We start from the raw sequence: 12,375 nt of genomic DNA on the forward strand, positions 1-12,375 counted from the left end.
TCTCTGATATCCTGAAATGAGTTGGTAACTTAGAATTGTTTTTGCTAGCTTTGAAATTGTAAAAACACAACAAGTTCACAATTTAAAAAGCTTAAAAAAAAGAAACCACACGGAAATTTAAATGGTAAAAGTTCAACTCGTAAAATGAGAGAAGTCCATAACATCGTTGGAAAAAATGTTAGTTAAAAAAACACACAAAACATTTTCTTTAAAAAAATTATCATTCAGTTCAACGATATAAACCATGCAAGTTCGGGGACGATGATACCATGAATCGTTGAAAAGTTACGAGAAAAACCATAAAAAAAATAGAGTAAAGTCTAGTATGTGAAAACACGCTCAGTACAAATCCATACGGACATCCGTTCAGGTACTCCTTTTTTGGAACCTTTCAAAATTACTCTATGAAAAAAACATCAGTACAAACGCACACGTAGATCAGTACAAGTACTCTATTTTTTGTATGCTTGTATGTACAAAAAAATGGTACAGTTACTGCTTTGATGTGTCGTGGTGCGAATGTTGTTGATGTTCAAAGTTTGTGCAGAGAAAGACTTCAAAAACTCGAGTCGCTGATGGAATGAATTACTAGAAGTTCAAATTTTCTAATATCTACAGTACTGGTAGTTCGTTTTGCAACTAATCCCGACTGTGTATAATTCATTCTGCTAATAAATATTCTTCTACATGTCTTTACGTCGGCCGTAGAACATGTATTCCTTTTGGAAGTTAAGTCAATGTATTTCATCTCTTTGATCGGATTAATGCTTGATTTTGGTGATGGCAATTTGTATCTCTGATATCCTGAAATGAGTCGGTAACTTAGAATTGTTTTTGCTAGCTTTGAAATTGTAAAAACACAACAAGTTCATAATTTAAAAAGCTTAAAAAAAAGAAACCACACGGAAATTTAAAGGGTAAAAGTTCAACTCGTAAAATGAGAGAAGTCCAGAACATCGTTGGAAAAAATGTTAGTTAAAAAAACACACAAAACATTTTCTTTAAAAAAATTATCATTCAGTTCAACGATATAAACCATGCAAGTTCGGGGACGATGATACCATGAATCGTTGAAAAGTTACGAGGAAAACACACAAAAAAATAGAGTAAAGTCTAGTCTGTGAAAACACGCTCAGTATAAATCCATACAGACATCCGTTCAGGTACTCCTTTTTTGGAACCTTTCAAAATTACTCTATGAAAAAACATTAGTACAAACGCACACGTAGATCAGTGCAAGTACTCTATTTTTTAGACGGAAAAACATCACGACGTGTCTCACCGTATTCAAAATTACTCATCAACGATTGCGAATTTGATAAAACGTTCAACATGACTAAGTTTCGCATTTTCGATAGCTATCCAACGGTATATTATTTGCCCCATTTCGACAAACTTTTTTAAAAAATCACGTTCAAAATCAAATTTGACCGTATTCAAATTCGTTTTTAAACTGTAAGGAATTAGAAAATCATTTCTATACGAAAAAGTTGCACATTTTTCATAGCTTTCCAACGCCGTATCATTTGCGTCAATCCGACAAACCGTTTGAAAAAACGCGAAAATACGTTTCGCCTAGAATTTCACCGTTTTTCAAATTACTTTTAAATTGTATATAATTTTAAAAAACAGTAGATACATGGAAGATGCGGATTTTTACCAGCTTTCCAACGCCATCTTATTTGCTCAATTCCAACAAACCGTTTGAAAATTGAGTCCAAAATACGATTCACGTTCTCGGTTTTGAAAAAGAAAACGGTTTTTGCAAAACTGCTCTTAACCCGTGATGATTTTGCAAAAAATTCATATATATATTTGTAATGTAGATGTAAATAGCTTTCCAACGATATATTATACGCCCCATTCCGACGAAAAGACAATCAGTTCGACGAGATGAAACTCATCAGTACAACCGCCTGAAACCATCAGTTCAAATAGGGTAACAGAATAATATTCTGTTACGCGAAACAAAATAGCCCAGATATATTAGCAGAATAAATATTCTGATAATACTTTCGCACTGCATGCTCAACGCAAGTGCACGTCATTGTTTGAACCAAATGTGCTGCAGTACTCAGGCGAGTGAACTTCGCGTCGGAAAAAACTGCACGCTTGTGATTTTTTGGTACCTTTTTTGCTCTAGTTTTTTAACCGTTTGTCGGAATGAGGCGTGTAATATACCGTTAAAAAGCTATGGATTAGGCGCAACTTCGCCATGTTGAACACTTTTCAAGACTCCTCACGGTTTAAGAGCAGTTTTGAAAATGATACGGCCCACGACGAGTTGCAGCGAGCGTTTTTTCACGTTTTTTTTAACCGCTCGTCGGAATGAAGCAAATGATACACCGTTGGAAAGATATCGTCGAGGCGCATTTTTTTTCATATCTATTATTTTCTCTAATTCATTATGGTTTAAGAGTAGTTTCAAATTTACTAAATCGCGGAATTCGGTTTTTCAATTTTTTTTAAATTTTCGGTACTGTTTTCGCTCCAGTTTTTTAACCGTTTGTCTAAACGATGCGTGCGATACGCCGTTGAAAAGCTATGGACGAGGCGCAACTTTCATATGTGGTAATGTTTTTGAGATTTCTTACGGTTTTAAGTTAATTTTAGAAATCGTGCTGCGGACGACGAGTGGCAGCGGCGGTTTTTCGCTAAATTTTTGCGAACCGCTGGTCGAAATGATTCAAGTCATACGCCGTTGGAAAGATATCAACGAGACGCAACTTTTTCATGTAGAACACTCTCTCTAATTCCTTACGGTTTAAGAGCGGTTTTGATTTTACCAAAAAGAGGACACTCTATTTTTCGCGAGACCAAAATCGTCGCGTGTACTTCATCGGATAGAAGAACGCACTGCTTCAAACGGAAAACCGCACTGCAGCAGGCAGTCAAGTGAACTTCATGATATCTTTTGTCAGACATGAACTTTCTTGCACAAGTTTTTGTTGTCTTTTTTTCACCTTTTTTTTTGAACTTTCTCGCACAAGTTTTTGTTGTCTTTTTTTCACCTTTTTTTTGAACGAGAGTGGACCGCAACACTCCCGAAAGTGAACCGTAACACTACCCAAAGTGATCCTCATGAGTTCTTGTTGTCTTTTTTTATACTTATTAATTTTTTACGCGCGTTGACCAAGCGAGTGGACCTTTCATCGGACAGAAGAACGCACTGCTTCAAACGGAAAACCGCAGTGCAGCAGGCAGTTAAGTGAACTTCATGATTTCTTTTTGTCGAACATGAACTTTCTCCTCACAAGTTTTTGTTGTCTTTTTTTCAACTTTTTTTGAACGAGAGTGGGCCGCAACACTCCCGAAAGTGAACCGCAACACTACCCAAAGTGAACCTCATGAGTTTTTGTTGTCTTTCTTTTAGTACTTATTAATTTTTTACGCGCGTTGACCAGGTGAGTGGACCACAGGGACTGAGCGAGTGAACTACATCTAATATAGAAGCGAGCTTCATTTTGAGATCTTTTTTGTTTTGTGTTTACCAAGTGGACAACAGAGGAGTTTTACATACAAAATCTGCACTCTCCACCAGCAAAATCACGGTAGTGAGCTGTAGTTTTTACAATGAACTAATGAAGTGCACTTTTCAACAAAAACAAAATTGAGTAATGGGGCATCCAATAGAACTGCATCACTTCATCTTTTCCTGCAATAATGAGTAAAATGAACCTCAATAGCAAACCATAGCGGACTTCGTTTGCACTTTTTTTCTCTTCAGAAATCACAAAGTCAGTGAAGTGCAGAAGAGCACTGCCGAACAACATGGCATGCCTAGTCCTACTGCATAGTGGAGGCCACCAAACTGCCTGGGGAGTCGTCTGCTCGCCCGTCGGTGGAGAAGCAGAGTACCTCCCTCTCGTAGTTGCTAGCCTGCGCTAGACCAGAGCCTCCCCCGACGCCTGCGCGTGTAGTAGCCGCCGGTGGGTGGAGTTTGGCAGCGGCGAGGGAGAGAGCATAGATCCGTCCCCTGGCGTAGCGGTGGCCGAGGGATCCCAGCCATGGTTGTCGTGGCCTCCCCGCCCTGCTGCCTGCACTAGAAAATGATTTTTTTTCAGTGAATCACATAGCGAACTGCAAGAAAGGAAGAGAGAATCAGGGCACTACTAGATGCTTTGTTGTTCGAAGAAGAATAGAAGGAAGAAGGGCGCCTTGATGGTAAACATCGTCGCAAATCTCGCCTGAAAGGTGGAGCTGGAGAGGATCCCACCGGAGGTATGGACTGCGCGCGGGAGGGACCGGAGAGGATGCAAGGGAGGCTCGGCCGCGGTCGGTTCCAGGCGGCGGGGGAGTGGTTCGCGTCATGGCCGCACCGCGCCGCGGGGGGAGGGGGGGCTAGCGGCCGAACCATGGTGGCTCGCTGTGGTTCGGATCTAACAACGAGGGGCCTCGTCGGAGGTTGCGGCGCTCGCACCAGCGTGGAGGGGTCGTGGCCGCTTTGGATCCGGCGTAGGGGAGGGTGGGGCGGCACTGGAAAGGCCGCGGCCGCATCGGATCTGGTGAAGGGGAGGGTGGGACGGCGCGGGAGGGGCCGCGGCCACGTCGGATCTGGCGAAGGGGAGGGTGGGACGGCGCGGGAGGGGCGGGGACGGCGCGAGGCAGGCTGGGGCGCGATGGCCGGCGGCGTCGTGGCTCCGGGCGCAGAGGAAGGTGGCAGGAGGGGACGGTGGTTGGGTTATGGGCAATGGGTCGGGGGAGGAAGAAGGTTGGAGGTGGGGCATGGACACGGGGAGCGGGAGGAGGTGGAGGGATCGAGGCTGGAGTGGGGGAGATGGGCCGGTGGGGTGGGTTTTTTTGGTGCATGCAGTTTGCGCCGGGTCGATTGAGTGGGTTAGGTGGGGTGTTAGCGGAATAACGAATTTGTTAGCAGAATAAGGCTCTTAAGGGTGTTATTAGAATAGACCCACCCTATATATATATCTCAAAAGACTAAATCAACGTTGAGAAGATAAACCATGAAGATAAATCAATGTTGAAGACAAACCAAATGCGAAGTTAATGCAATCATGACGCCAAAAGAAAATCTTCGAGAAAGTTTGGTGGTGGCGTTACCCACCGTATAAGAAGTATTTGACCCAGACACGGCGCACAATTATCATGGCGCTCCAAAGTCAAATTCCACATTAATGTATTCACACTTAGCGTGTATGTCTTCATTGATTGAAGATATACGTTACTCTGTGTGTTGCACATTTAAGTCATCAACATGCATCAGCGTTAGGATGTGTGTCCAATCACAGGACATTTGAGAATTCTAAGATATTTAGCTCACACCGCAACTTGCAAAACCTTTTCTCATCTAAGGGCTTTGTGAAGATATCTGCCAATTGCTCTTCAATGTTGACGTGAATGATATCAATATCTTCCTTCATGACATGATCTCTGAGAAAGTGATAGCGGATCTGAATGTGCTTTGTCTTCGAGTGTTGAACTAGGTTGTTGGCAATCTTGATGGCGCTTTCATTGTCGCAGTAGAGTGGCACATGCTTCAGGTGGATGCCATAGTCCTTGAGAGTTTGCTTCATCCATAGAAGCTGAGCGCAACAAGATCCAGCAGCAATGTATTCAGATTCAACAGTAGAGAGGGATACACAATTCTGCTTCTTTAAAGACCAACAGAAAAGAGATCGTCCAAGAAAGTGACATGTTCCTCATGTGGACTTGCGATCAACCTTGTCACCAGCATAATCAGCATCTGAGAATCTAACTAGATCAAACCCTGAGCCCTTTGGATACCATAATCTTAGTGTTGGGGTGTAAGCCAAATATCGAAGAATTCGCTTCACAGCTAAGTGATGTGATTCCTTTGGTGCCGCTTGAAATCGAGCACACGCAAACGCTAAGCATTATATCTGGCCTAGATGCACATAAATAGAGTAAAGAACCAATCATGGAGTGGTATACCTTTTGATCGAACTCTTTACCATTGTCGTCGGGACCCAATTGACCTTTGGTTGGCATTGGCGTCGTGTACCCTTTGCAGTCTTGCATTCCAAACTTCTTCAAGCAATCTTTGAGATATTTTTCTTGTGAAATGAAGATGCCATTGCTCTGCTGATGGATTTGAAGACCGAGGAAGAATTTCAGCTCACCCATCATGGACATCTGATATTGCTCTTGCATCATATGCCCAAACTCATCACTGTATCTCTTGTCAGTGCAGCCGAAGATAATGTCATCCACGTAGATTTGGCATACAAACAGTTCACCATCATATGTCTTCGTGAAGAGAGTGGGATCTAGAGAACCAGGTTTGAAGCCTTTGCTCTTCAGGAAGTCTTTGAGTGTGTCATACCAAGCTCGAGGTGCTTGTTTGAGGCCATACAGTGCCTTGTTGAGCTTGTATACCATGTCAGGATGCTTTGGGTCTTCAAAGCCAGGTGTTTGAGCAACATACACTTCTTCTTCAATTTTTCCGTTGAGAAAGGCACTCTTTACATCCATTTGGTACAGAAGAATGTTGTTGTGGTTGGCATAGGCTAGCAGAATGCGAATAGCTTCAAGCCTAGCCACATAAGCAAATGTTTCATCGAAGTCAATCCCTTCAACTTGAGTGTAACCTTGAGCAACAAGACGAGTTTTGTTTCTGACAACTTGACCATGCTCATCTTGTTTGTTGTGATAGATCCATTTGGTGCCAATGATATTGTGCTTGCGAGGATCAGGACGCTTTACTAGTTCCCAAACATTGTTCAGCTCAAACTGTTGAAGCTCTTCTTGCATAGCTTGAATCCATTCAGATTCCATGAAGGCTTCATCAACCTTCTTGGGTTCAGATATAGAGACAAATGCAAGGTGCCCACAGAAATTTGCTAGCTGTGTTGCTCTTGAGCGACCAGGTGCATTGATGCTATCAATTATCTTCTCAATTTGTACTTCATTTGCAACTCGAGGATGAACTGGACAAAGATTTTGCCCTTGCTGATCATAATCTTCATCTTCAGCATCGACTTCAGGCTGAGCAGTGTCTTCGGGTTGATTAGGTGCAGAAATGATGATTTCCTCTTCAGCCTGTGCCTCTGAAGGTATGATTTCTCCAGTACCCATAAGCTTGATAGATTCACTTGGTGAGGCTTCATCTAGCACATTTGGCAGGTGCTCTCTTTGCGAGCCGTTAGTCTCATCGAACCGCAGATCCACAGTTTCAACCACTTTATAGTGAAAGAGGTTGAAGACTCTGTAGGAGTGCGAATCCTTTCCGTAGCCAAGCATAAAACCTTCATGTGCTTTCGGTGCAAATGAAGTGTGATGTGGATCCTTGATCCAGCTGAAGGAAATATGCCCTAGAGGCAATAATAAAGTTGTTATTTATATTTCCTTATATCATGATAAATGTTTATTATTCATGCTAGAATTGTATTAACCGGAAACTTAGTACATGTGTGAATACATAGACAAACAGAGTGTCCCTAGTATGCCTCTACTAGACTGGCTCGTTAATCAAAGATGGTTAAGTTTCCTAGCCATAGACATGTGTTGTCATTTGATGAACGGGATCACATCATTAGAGAATGATGTGATGGACAAGACCCATCCGTTAGCTTAGCACTATGATCGTTTAGTTTATTGCTATTGCTTTCTTCATGACTTATACATGTTCCTATGACTATGAGATTATGCAACTCCCGAATACCGGAGGAACACCTAGTGTGCTATCAAATGTCACAACGTAACTGGGTGATTATAAAGATGCTCTACAGGTGTCTCCGATGGTGTTTGTTGAGTTGGCATAGATCGAGATTAGGATTTGTCACTCCGATTGTCGGAGAGGTATCTCCGGGCCCTCTCGGTAATGCACATCACTATAAGCCTTGCAAGCAATGTGACTAATGAGTTAGTTGCGGGATGATACATTACAGAACGAGTAAAGAGACTTGCCGGTAACGAGATTGAACTAGGTATGGTGATACCGACGATCGAATCTCGGGCAAGTAACATACCGATGACAAAGGGAACAACGTATGTTGTTATGCGGTTTGGTCGATAAAGATATTCGTAGAATATGTAGGAGCCAATATGAGCATCCAGGTTCCGCTATTGGTTATTGACCGGAGATGTGTCTCGGTCATGTCTACACAGTTCTTGAACCCGTAGGGTCCGCACGCTTAACGTTCGGTGACGATTTGTATTATGAGTTTATGTGATTTGATGTCCGAAGATTGTTCGGAGTCCCGGATGAGATCACGGACATGACGAGGAGTCTCGAAATGGTTGAGACATAAATATTGATATATTGGACCATGTTATTCGGACACCGGAAGTGTTCCGGATAGTTTCGGGTAAAACTGGAGTGCCGGAGGGGTTACCGGAACCCCCCGGGGGAACTAATGGCCCCCCTTGGAGTCCGAATTGGACAAGGGAAGGGGGCGGCACTCCCCTTTCCTACTCCCTCTCCCTCTCCTTCCTTCCCCCTCTCTCCCTCTTGGTGGAATCCTACTAGGAATTGGAGTCCTAGTAGGACTCCCCTCCTTGGGCGCGCCCCCTAGGGCTGGCTGGCCTCCTCCCTCCCTCCTTTATGTACGTGGGGAGGGGGGCACCCTAGAACACACAAGTTGATCTTTTAGGCATGTGCAGTGCCCCCTCCACAGAAACACACCTCGGTCATATCGTCGTAGTGCTTAGGCGAAGCCCTGCGCCGGTAACTTCATCATCACCGTCACCATGCCGTCGTGCTGACTAAACTCTCCCTCGGCCTCAACCAGATCAAGAGTTCGAGGGACATCACCGAGCTGAACGTGTGCAGATCGCGGAGGTGCCGTACGTTCGGTACTTGGATCGGTTGGATCGCGAAGACGTTCGACTATATCAACCGCGTTACTAAACGCTTCCGCTTTCGGTCTACGAGGGTACGTGCACACACTCTCCCCGCTCGTTGCTATGCTTCTCCTAGATAGATCTTGCGTGATTGTAGGAATTTTTTTGAAATACTACGTTACCCAACAGTGGCATCCGAGCCAGGTTTATGCGTAGATGTCATATGCACGAGTAGAACACAAAGAGTTGTGGGCGATAATAGTCATACTGCTTACCAGCATGTCATACTTTGATTCGGCGGTATTGTTGGATGAAGCGGCCCAGACCGACATTACCTGACCGCGTTCATGAGACTGGTTCTACCACCGTGCTTCGCACACAAGTGGCTAGTGGGTGTCTGTTTCTCCAGCTTTAGTTGAATTGAGTTTGACTACGCCCGGTCCTTGTTGAAGGTTAAAACAGCACACTTGACGAAAAATCATTGTGGTTTTGATGCGTAGGTAAGAACGATTCTTGCTAGAAGCCCGTAGCAGCCACGTAAAACTTGCAACAACAAAGTAGAGGACGTCTAACTTGTTTTTGCAGGGCTTGCTGAGATGTGATATGGTGAAGACGTATGATATATAAATTGTTGTATGAGATGATCATGTTTTGTAACAGTTATCGGCAACTGGCAGGAGCCATATGGTTATCGCTTTATTGTATGAAATGCAATCGCCATGTAATTGCTTTACTTTATCACTAAGCGGCAGCGATAGTCGTAGAAGAAATAGTTGGCGAGACGACAATGATGCTTCGATGGAGATCAAGGTGTCAAGCCGGTGATGATGGTGATCATGACGGTGCTTTGTAGATGGAGATCAAAGGCACAAGATGATGATGGCCATATCATATCACTTATTTGATTGCATGTGATGTTTATCTTTTTATGCATCTTATTTTGCTTAGTACGTCGGTAGCATTATAAGATGATCTCTCACTAAATTTCAAGGTATAAGTGTTCTCCCTGAGTATGCACCGTTGCGACAGTTCGTCGTGCCGAGACACCACATGATGATCAGGTATGATAAGCTCTACGTTCACATACAACGGGTGCAAGCCAGTTTTGCAGACGCAGAATACTCGGGTTAAACTTGACGAGCCTAGCATATGCAGATATGGCCTTGGAACACTGAGTCCGAAAGGTCAAGCGTGAATCATATAGTAGATATGATCAACATAGTGATGTTCACCATTGAAAACTACTCCATCTCACGTGATGATCGGACATGGTTTAGTTGATATGGATCACGTGATCACTTAGATGATTAGAGGGATGTCTATCTAAGTGGGAGTTCTTAAGTAATATGATTAATTGAACTTTAATTTATCATAAACTTAGTACCTGATAGTATTTTGCATGTCTATGTTGTTGTAGATCAATGGCCCATGCTATTGTTCCGTTGAATTTTAATGTGTTCCTAGAGAAAGCTAAGTTGAAAGATGATGGTAGCAACTACACGGACTGGGTCCGTAACTTGAGGATTATCCTCATTACTGCATAGAAGAATTACGTCCTGGAAGCACCGCTAGGTGCAAGACCCGCTGCAGGAGCAACACCGGACGTTATGAATGCCTGGCAGAGCAAAGCTGATGACTACTTGATAGTTCAGTGTGCCATGCTTTACGGCTTAGAACCGGGACTTCAACGACGTTTTGAACATCATGGAGCATATGAGATGTTCCAGGAGTTGAAGTTAATATTTGAAGCAAATGCCCGGATTGAGAGATATGAAGTCTCCAATAAGTTCTACAGCTTCAAAATGGAGGAGAATAGTTCTGTCAGTGAACATATACTCAAAATGTCTGGGTACCACAATCACTTGACTCAACTGTGAGTTAATCTTCCGGTTGATAGTGTCATTGACAAAGTTCTTCAATCACTGCCACCAAGATACAAAAGCTTCGTGATGAACTATAATATGCAAGGGATGGATAAGACAATTCCCGAGCTCTTCGCGATGCTAAAGGCTGCGGAGGTAGAAATCAAGAAGGAGCATCAAGTGTTGATGGTTAACAAGACCACTAGTTTCAAAAAGAAGGGCAAAGGGAAGAAGGGGAACTTCAAGAAGAACGGCAAGCAAGTTGCTGCTCAAGTGAAGAAGCCCAAGTCTGGATCTAAGCCTGAGACTGAGTGCTTCTACTGCAAAGGGACTGGTCACTGGAAGCGGAACTGCCCCAAGTATTTGGCAGATAAGAAGGATGGCAAAGTGAAAGGTATATTTGATATACATGTTATTGATGTGTACCTTACTAATGCTCGTAGTAGCGCCTGGGTATTTGATACTGGTTCTGTTGCTCATATTTGCAATTCGAAACATGGGCTACGGATTAAGCGAAGATTGGCTAAGGACGAGGTGACGATGCGCGTGGGAAATGGTTCCAAAGTCGATATGATTGCCGTCGGCACACTACCTCTACATCTACCTTCGGGATTAGTTTTAGACCTGAATAATTGTTATTTGGTGCCAGCGTTAAGCATGAACATTACATCTGGATCTTGTTTGATGCGAGACGGTTATTCATTTAAATCAGAGAATAATGGTTGTTCTATTTATATGAGTAATATCTTTTATGGTCATGTACCCTCGATGAGTGGTTTATTTTTATTGAATCTCGATAGTAGTGATATACATATTCATAGTATTGAAGCCAAAATATATAAGTTTAATAATGATAGTGCAACTTATTTGTGGCACTGTCATTTAGGTCATATTGGTGTATAGTGCATGAAGAAACTCCATACTGATGGGCTTTTGGAATCACTTGATTATGAATCACTTGATACTTGCGAACCATGCCTCGCACTACTGGAATCAGCTTCTTTGCCGTCTGCCATGATCCCGGACGGCAAACTTCTTTGCCGTCTGTCAGCAGACGGCAAACTGTCCGTCTGAACACATGCCAGCAAAGGCCTTCTTTGCCGTCTGCTTCCTAGAAACGGACGGCAAAGGATTGTGCCGTCCGCCATCCGAGGCCAGCAGACGACAAAGATAACGGACGACAGTGGGGTGGGGTGAGAGCCGTTAGGGGGTTAACGGCGCTCTTTGCCATCCGCTGACAGACGACAAAGAGGTCAGCCAGGCCAGCACTGGGAAGCTGCCACGTGGCCAGCTATGCCGTCTGCCAGCGGACGGCAAAGACCTTTGAATCTTTGCCGTCTGCTGGTGGACGGCATAGCTGGCCCTATTTGCCAGGCCTATTTGGTCACTTTGCCGTCTGCCAGCAGACGGCAGAGATTCAAAGGTCTTTGCCGTCCGCTGGCAGACGGCAAAGTACCCAAATAGGCAGCCAGTGTTCCCAGTTTCTACAGGTAGCTGCCACGTGTCCTCTTTGCCATCTGCCAGCAGACGGCAAAGCTCTTTGCCGTCCGCTAGCAGACGGCAAAGAGGCTATATATCCCCTGTTTTTATTTATATCCATTTAATTTCACAGGAATTCACACACAGATATACATATTTTTTTTCACAGGCACAACAGACATATGATGTATCCAACACATAGCTCCACCCATGACAACATACATACATAAGAAACACAGTTCCATACATACATATTACAGTAATATCACAATGT

The 12,375-nt window shown here is 43.6% G+C and overlaps 1 long non-coding RNA gene across 1 annotated transcript; it reads right to left on the minus strand.

The window, feature by feature from the left end:
* Positions 1-3,495: 3,495 nt before the first annotated feature.
* Positions 3,496-4,802, minus strand: LOC123079256 (uncharacterized). The gene is made up of 2 exons (XR_006437914.1): positions 4,114-4,802; positions 3,496-4,042 (listed from the first exon to the last, which is right to left on the minus strand). It is a non-coding gene; the product is annotated as an uncharacterized lncRNA (long non-coding RNA).
* Between the last annotated feature and the right edge of the window lie 7,573 nt (positions 4,803-12,375).

This window comes from Triticum aestivum, chromosome 3D, assembly GCF_018294505.1.
Source record: "Triticum aestivum cultivar Chinese Spring chromosome 3D, IWGSC CS RefSeq v2.1, whole genome shotgun sequence".
In the NCBI taxonomy this organism is placed as follows: Eukaryota; Viridiplantae; Streptophyta; class Magnoliopsida; order Poales; family Poaceae; genus Triticum; species Triticum aestivum.